The following is a 7,905-nucleotide window of genomic DNA, read 5'->3' on the forward strand; positions in this document are numbered from 1 at the left end:
ACCTAGGAAGACACATTGAGTTTTGTTAGAACAATCTCCTCATGGCTCTATAGGAAGGTGATGAGGATATAGACTAAAGTTCTGCAGATCTGTAAGTTTTGTGATTATACTAAAATTGCAAAGTATCATCCTCTATTTGTGTGTGAAAAAAAAAATCACAAAATGTCAGGACAAAAAAAAAATCCCTTAGGTAGCATTCTATCTACCTTCTCTTATTACATCTGAGAGAACTAGGACTCAGAGAGGGTGATTTTCCTAAGATCCCACAGACATTTTGAAGGTGCACTGGGATTACAACCAAAGCCTCATAACTTTCCGTACTCACATGGCCTTCCTGTGACTACCTTGTGCTAAAATAGAGTCTCCAAGATGACTAATTATCTGCATGCTTTCAGGGGGAAGTACCCAACCACAGTTTCTGAGAAAAACATCAAGGTGTCACTTCTTCTTTCTTCAACCACGTAGAATGGGGAGGTTTCCTGTAAGCCATCAGATGGTGACAAAACAGTGCAAAAGTCGTCACAAACCAGACACTTGATGACTACTCACATAAATAGTTGATATTTAAGGCTTCTGACACTGGATTTCTAGAAAGGTATGTGCTTTCAATTCATATGTAAATTTGTTCAATGGTCGCCCAGAAGCAACATGAGGAGGTCACGACTGTGGCTTTGATCCATGGTAGTGCCCAGATAATATAATCAGAGGAAAAAGAAAATGCATTCCATGTTGTATTAGGCCTCTCTTGAATTGCTATAAAGGAATACCCAAGACTGAGTAATTTATAAAGAAAAGAGGTTTAATTGGCCCATGATTTTGCAGGCTGTACAAGAATGGCACCAACATCTGCTCAGCTTCTGGTGAGAACTTCAGGAGAGCTTATAATCATTAGCAGAAAGTAAAGCAGGAGCAGGCATGTCGCATGGTAAGAAAGGGGACAAGAGAACAAGAGTGGGGAGGTCCCAGACTTTTAAATAACCAGATCTCTTGTGTACTAACTGGGGGAGAAATCACTTACTACAAAGGGCATGATGCCAAACCATTCATGAGGGATCTACCCATGATCCAGTCACCTCTCACTAGGCCTCACCTCCAGCACTGGAAATAACATTTCAACATGAGATTCAGAGGGCACAAACATTCAAACCATATCATTCCACCTCCAGCCCCCTGCAAATCTCATATCCTTCTCACATTTCAAAATACAATCATGTCTTTGCAATAGTCACCCAAAGTTTTAACTTGTTCCAGCATTAACTCAAAAGTCTCAAGTCCAAAGTACAAAGTCTTACCTATGATGATGAGTTCTTATCTCATCTATGAGATGAGTTCCTTCCACCTATGAGCCTGTGGGATCAAAAACAAATTATTCATACTCTCAATATACAGGAGTGGTACAGGTATTAGGTAAACATTCTCATTCCCAAAGGAAGAGGCTGGCCAAAAGAAAGGGGTAATAGGCTCCATGCAAGTCTGAAACCCAGCAGAGAAGGCATTATTAAATCTTTAAGCTCTAATATAATCCTTGATTCCATATCCTGCATCCTGGTGTGAGAGGTGGGCTCCCAAGGTGTTTGTCAGCCCTGCCACTGTGTTTTGCAGGGTACAATCCATGGTGGCTGCTATCACAGGTTGGAGTTGAGTACTTGCAGCTCTTCCAGAAAGAAGTTACAAGCTGGTGGTGAATCCACCATTCTTGTATCTGGAGGGCAGTGGCCCCCTTCCCACAGCTCCATTAGGGAGTGCCCGGGTGGTGAGTCTTTGTGGGAGCTCTAACCCCACATTACTCCTCCACATTGCCCATGTGGCAGGCTTCTCCTCAACATCTAGGCTTTTTCATACATCCTCTGAAATCTAGGGGGAAGCTGCCAAGCCTCCTTCACTCTTGCATTCCAGGCACCTGCAGATTCAACACCACGTGAAAGTCACCAAGGCTAGCAGTGGCTTGCACTCCTCAAAGTGGCCACCCAAGGAGTGTCTGGGGCACTTTGATCCAAGGCTGGGGCCAGAGCAGCCAGGATGCAGGAAGCAGGGTAATAGGGCCCTGGGTCTGGCCCACAAAACCATTCTTCCCCTCCTAGGCCTCTGAGCCTATGACCATAGGGCTGCCTCAGAGATTTCTGAAATGCCTTCGGGGCATTTTCCCATTGTCTTGGAAATTAGCACTTTGCTTCCTTTTAGTCATACTAATATTTCTAGCAAGTGGTTGCTCCTTAGCCTGCTTGGATTCCTCATCTGAAAAGGCTTTTTATTTCTCTGCCACATGGCTAAGCTGCAAATTTTCCAAACTTTTATGCTCTGCTTCCTTTTTAAATACAGGTTTCAACTTTAAGCATTTGGTTGCTCCCGCATCTGATCACAGGTTGTTAGAAGCAGCCAGGCTACTCTCAAATGCTTTACTGCTTAGAAATTTCTTCTGCAAGACACCCTATATCATCGCTCTTAATACCAAATTTCTACAGATCCCTGGGGCATGAATACAATGCAGCCAAGTTCTTTGCCAGGGCATAGCATGGGTGACCTTTAATTCCGTTCCCAAGAATTCCTCATTTCCATCTGAGACCTTCTCAGTCTGACTTTCACTGTCCATTTTTCTATCAGCATTTTGGTCACCACAACTTAACAAGTCTCTGAGAAGTTCTACACTTTCCTTCATTTTCCTGTCTTCTTCTGAGCCTTCCAAACTCTTCCGGCCTCTGCCTGTTACCCAGTTCCAAAGCTGCTTCTGCATTTTCCGGTCTCTTAATAATAGCACTCCACTCCTCTGTACCAATTTTCTGTATTAGGTTGTTCTTGCATTGCTAAAAAGAAATACCTGAGACTGGGTAATTTATAAACAAAAGCTCATGGTTCTGCAGGCTGTAGAAGCATGTCACCAACACCTGCTTAGCTTCTGGTGAGGCCTCAAGAAGCTTACAATCATGGCAGAAGGTGAATCAGGAGCAGGCACATCACATGGCAAGAGCAGGAGCAAGAGAGTGAAGGGGAAGGTCCCAGATTTTTAAACAACCAGATCTGATGTGAATTACCTGAGTGAGAAGTTACTCATCACCAAAGGGATGGTGCTAAACCATTCATGACGGATCCACCCCCATGATCCAACCCCCTCCCACCTGGCCCCACCTCCAACATTGGGAATCACATTTCAGCATGAGATTTGGAGAGGACAAATGTCCAGACCATGCCACATGTTCTCAGTTTGTGATTGCCGAAAAAGTTGTTGGCAACATGCAACAGCAACTAAAGAATCTCAGTGGATGAATCTTGTGCTCTTCTTGATCCCAGGAACAAATATAGGCACCAACAGCAGTTCTGCAGGTCATCTCCCTCTCCAAAGATAGTCACCTACACCTCCCGACCCATTCCTGGGCTTTTCTTGTCCAGTCTTTTCAGAAAGTATTTTCCAAGTACCTAACATAGCTGATAGTGAAATGAGCTCCCTGCTGCAGAAGTAAGTCCCTTCCTAATTCCTAGAACTGGTCAGGACTGGGCTGTACATCTAGAAGGTTCAATCTAATAGGATTTTGCAACCCTGCTGCTGGCTGGGACTTGGTGCTGATTCTAGGTGTGGGGTACTAAGAGGATTGGAGAAGGCCAGGTGTGGGGGTGGCCATGACCTTTAAGGCTCCCCTCTACTTTACAGTATTGAAGTTACCCTACTGGTTACAGAGGGAAAGAGGCTAGCCCCTCCCATGTGGCAGGTAGGAAGCATTAGTTTCATGTATGTCACTTCTTTTCATCCTAACCACAACCTCATGGGACAGGCATCATCATACCACTGTTTTTTGTTTTGCTTTGTTTTTTTGAGACAGAGTCTTGCTCTGTTACCAGCCTAGAGTACAGTAGCATGATCTCAGCTCACTGCAACCTCCGCCTCCCAGGTTCAAGTGATTCCCCTGCCTCAGCCTCCCGAGTAGCTGGGACTACAGGCGTGTGCCACCACACCCAGCTAATTTTATTTTTATTTTTTTATTTTTAGTAGAGATGAGGTTTCATCATGTTGGCCAGGATGGTCTTGATCTCTTGACCTCATAATCCGCCCACCTCAGCCTCCCAAAGTGCTGGGATTACAGGCATGAGCCACCACGTCCAGCCATACCACTGTTCTACTAACTGGGAGACTGAGACTCCACTGATTAAGTCTCTGCCCAAGGTCATGCAGCTTATCATTCATGTCCAGTGAATGATGTGAGTGACTTCAAAGGCCATGCTCATCCTGCCACGCCACTCTGCCTCCAGAAGCAGGAAGAAGGACACATACCTGGGGAAGCTTTTGGATGGCCATGAATTTGTAACTGAATGTATGACAAATATCTAGAGTAATGAAAGAAGACTGAGAAAACAAAAATATGTTAAGGAGATGTAGCAGCTAACACTTATGTCTTCAAGCCTCATGCTGTGGGATATACACATCTTCACAAACTAACCACAGCAGAAGATCAGAACCTAGAACAAAAGGTTAGCATGTGGCCATGAAGATGTGTGCGTGTGTGTGTGTGTGCACACTGCACACTCGCACATGGACATCTGCATAAGCACATGTGACGGTGGCTTCTTATACACATGGGTGTAAGAAGCATGAAGAGATCCACGTATACATGTTGCAACAGGTAAAATTTTAATTTATTTAATTTTTCAGTAAATGGAATACAAAATGAAACCAAAAATGCTCCTACTTGTATTTACAAGATAGTTGTAAAGTTATTTTGTGACTTGTAATATTAACATCTGCGTTTTCAAAAACACTTCTTTAACCATTTTAAGTGCATGAAATGGCAAGTTCTGAGCTTTTAGGAGCGGATCACAAGGACAGGCACATCATGACTTACCCAAATGGGTGGTAATGAAACGCTTGCTAGTCAGGTTCTTGGAACATTCTTATCTACGGATTGCATGTGCTGAGGATGAGAAACCAGACCTGCCCAGTGGGCTTTGGAAGGGGCTGACTGAGGGGAGGGGAGACAACCTGGTAGACTGGAAGCCAAAGGACCTTCTGCATTCTTTATCTGCTTCTTCCGGAACTGGGGACATCCAGCTTATTTTTAGGAAGCACTTCAAGTCCTCTGCCAGTGTGCACAGGTGAGAGAAGAGCTTACTGGCTCAGTGAAAGCTGCAAGCATCCCCAGAGGGAGCTCAGGAGGCCTGTGGCACAGTGGTAAAGAGAACCACCTATCAGGCCTGAGGCCAAGGTTCCTGAGCTCTGGCAGAGGACCTTCCTCCCCAGCCCCTCAGCCACCAAGAAGCATAGACTTCTCTAACTCCTTTGAGCAGTGAGGTGCCTTCGCTGCTCTCTACCTCAGCAGAGAGAGGGGGGCTCAAGTCTGTCCCCAGCTCCAGCACACACTGTGTATCCCCAGCACCCAGCCCGTGGCTCAGCCCACAGTGGACACTCAATAAACAGCTGCAGAATGAATGAAGGCATCTACCCCGTCCTTCCTGCTCTGTCCGACAGTAAGGTTTCCCAGGATAACTCTAAAGGATATTCCCCCTTTTCACCTGCTAAGCCATCTGAGGAAGCACACAATCTACTAGACACTCAAGAGGAGAGGCATTCTAGGTAGGTTAAATTTGTCATTCAACAGGTATTTACGGAGTGCCCACAAGACTACACACATGGGTCTAGGTAGCAAGTGGGTCTACACACGTGGGTCTAGGGAAATACAACTGAGTCATAGAGATGGTAAGTTGGTGGCATATCCCTGGCAGGCATCAATAATTGATCACAGCCTCTTTCCTGCAGGGCCAGAGGTGGCCTAAGAATTCCGTCTCAGCAAAGTCCTCCAGGAGGCTCCTGCATCGACCAGAACTGGCACTCAGGATGAAACCTATTTGCCAACCTGGTAGTTGGTACATGCACAGGATGGGCTCCTCCTGTACTAAGTTCAGCAAACTAGGCATAAGCAAAAAGCTCCTGGAGCTCTGGAAACTATGACTGGGGGTAAAACAGACACCTGGAAGGGTGGGGGGCCCTTTCCTTCCTGCCTCACTGACGTCGGACACCTGGTGCACTGGTGTTGAGAGCAGGACACTTTGCAGCTCAGGAAGCCCAGAAACCCTAATTGCCCCCACAGAACCACAATACACACTGAGGCCCCAGCACAGGGTCTCCTTCATGCCATGATTAGCTTCCGCTGAGGCCAGTTTCAGTCCTCTTCACATCAGGACCTTGAGGCTCTTCTCCAAGTCCCTGTCATGCAAGACTGCAGGCTGGTGTACCTCCTCCTCCCCCTGCATCCCCCACCGTCTCAAACACACACACAGCAGGCCCCTCCCTGGTGCCCGTCCCCTCCCATCCTCACTCAACAAATGGCCTCCTTTCATTGACCTGGTTGGGTAGCCTCGTGCCCTTCCTGGAACCTGCTGGATGTGAAATTGTTTAGAAACTCCACACCAAGCTACTCCAGGGACTTATTTTCAGCCATTCTTCTCACCAGTACAGCTGAACATGAAGCCTCCAGCAGTTTTCAACCCCTAGGGGGTATATTTCAGAGTTCAAGGGCAATGTGAACAGCCAGCAGCCTGAGGGACATTTGCCAAGAGCATCTATCCAGGGGATCTTGTATTACCAGCAGAGAGCCAGAAGCACCGTGCAAGGAGGAGACAGGCCATGCACTGGCTTCATTTGTGCTGTGCTGTCACTAATGTCCCCCTAACGCTCTCTATTATCCTTGTAGTCATCCCCAAACATTCACAAAGCCACTGGTCAATGCAGCCCATGGACATATGCTTTCGTCCAGACAGCCATGATGTCCTGTTGGGGAAATAGGTTACCACATAAAGCACCAAACACCATCCAGCAGTACCTGTGCCCTGAGCCCAATCAGCGGCACAGACACTCCTAAGATGACAAGTTCTGGGAAATATATTGAAAAATAACAATAGATGGATGTCTTTTTCATCTTTGTAGCCCAACGCCTGGCACATGGTATGAGCTCAAAAATGTTTCTAAAATGAGTGAATAATTTTGTGAAAAAAATTTTTTTAATTAAAAAATAAAAACAAGTAGTATTTGAATCAAATATCAGTTTAACTTTCTCATGTAGTTGGTATTTCTTATATTTTCTTTAACAAAGTAAAATTGAGTTTTTTGGGTCAAAAGAACAAGGAACTAATTAGGTAAGATTTTTTTCATTTAAAAAAACCAGTAAAACTATTTTGTTTTAAATAAATACTACATTACGAACACTGAGTTTTAAGCATTGCCTGAAACACAATATTCTATCTATTAGACTCTGTGATCTGGGGTATTTTTTGGTTTTTGTGTTGTTTTGTTTTGTTTTTCCTAATGATCTGAGAGACTCAGCTCAGGGGTAGATCCAAAGAAACAAATGGAAACTTTGCATCTGTTTCAATTACTTCTGTGTCAATTCACCAACTCACACACAACATCAACTATACCTTCCCCATCTCCCGGTATGGAGACTGAGCCATTTGGATCACAGAATAGGATCAACAGCCTGATCCATCTGCCAGTGGGAAAAGTGGATGTTCCTGTTGTCTAAAAGAATCAGACCCTCCCCAAAGGGTCAATACAGCAGTGCACATATTCTCTGAAAATGGCACATAAAAGCCTGTCACCTGATGTTTCTTTCCCTGCATCGATTACACTGTGCCTTGTCTCTGCCCTCACTTGGATTCCCAGTCAAGGGAATCAGCTTACCCATTGCTTCTTCTGGGAAGTCTTCCCTGGCCCCCAACGAAGTGGTATCCCTCTTTACACTCTTCCCTGTCACTCATCACATTGGCAGCCCTAGCAGTAACTGAGCTATAAGCTCTGCAAGGACTTGCCTGTTTGTCTCACCAAGGCTCAACATGATGCCTGTCACATGGCAAGTGTTCCAAACTAGTCTATGAATGAATAAAGGAAGAAAGGAGCATTCCCTGAGATCTAAGCAGTCTCTTCTA

General features: G+C 45.3%; 1 long non-coding RNA gene across 1 annotated transcript; it reads left to right on the plus strand.

The window, feature by feature from the left end:
- Positions 1-538: 538 nt before the first annotated feature.
- LOC111549635 lies at positions 539-6,927 on the plus strand. The gene is made up of 4 exons (XR_002733793.1): positions 539-595; positions 823-925; positions 3,980-4,610; positions 5,741-6,927. It is a non-coding gene; the product is annotated as an uncharacterized LOC111549635 (long non-coding RNA).
- The last annotated feature ends 978 nt before the right edge of the window (positions 6,928-7,905 follow it).

This window comes from Piliocolobus tephrosceles, chromosome 1 (assembly GCF_002776525.5).
Source record: "Piliocolobus tephrosceles isolate RC106 chromosome 1, ASM277652v3, whole genome shotgun sequence".
Classification (NCBI taxonomy): Eukaryota; Metazoa; Chordata; class Mammalia; order Primates; family Cercopithecidae; genus Piliocolobus; species Piliocolobus tephrosceles.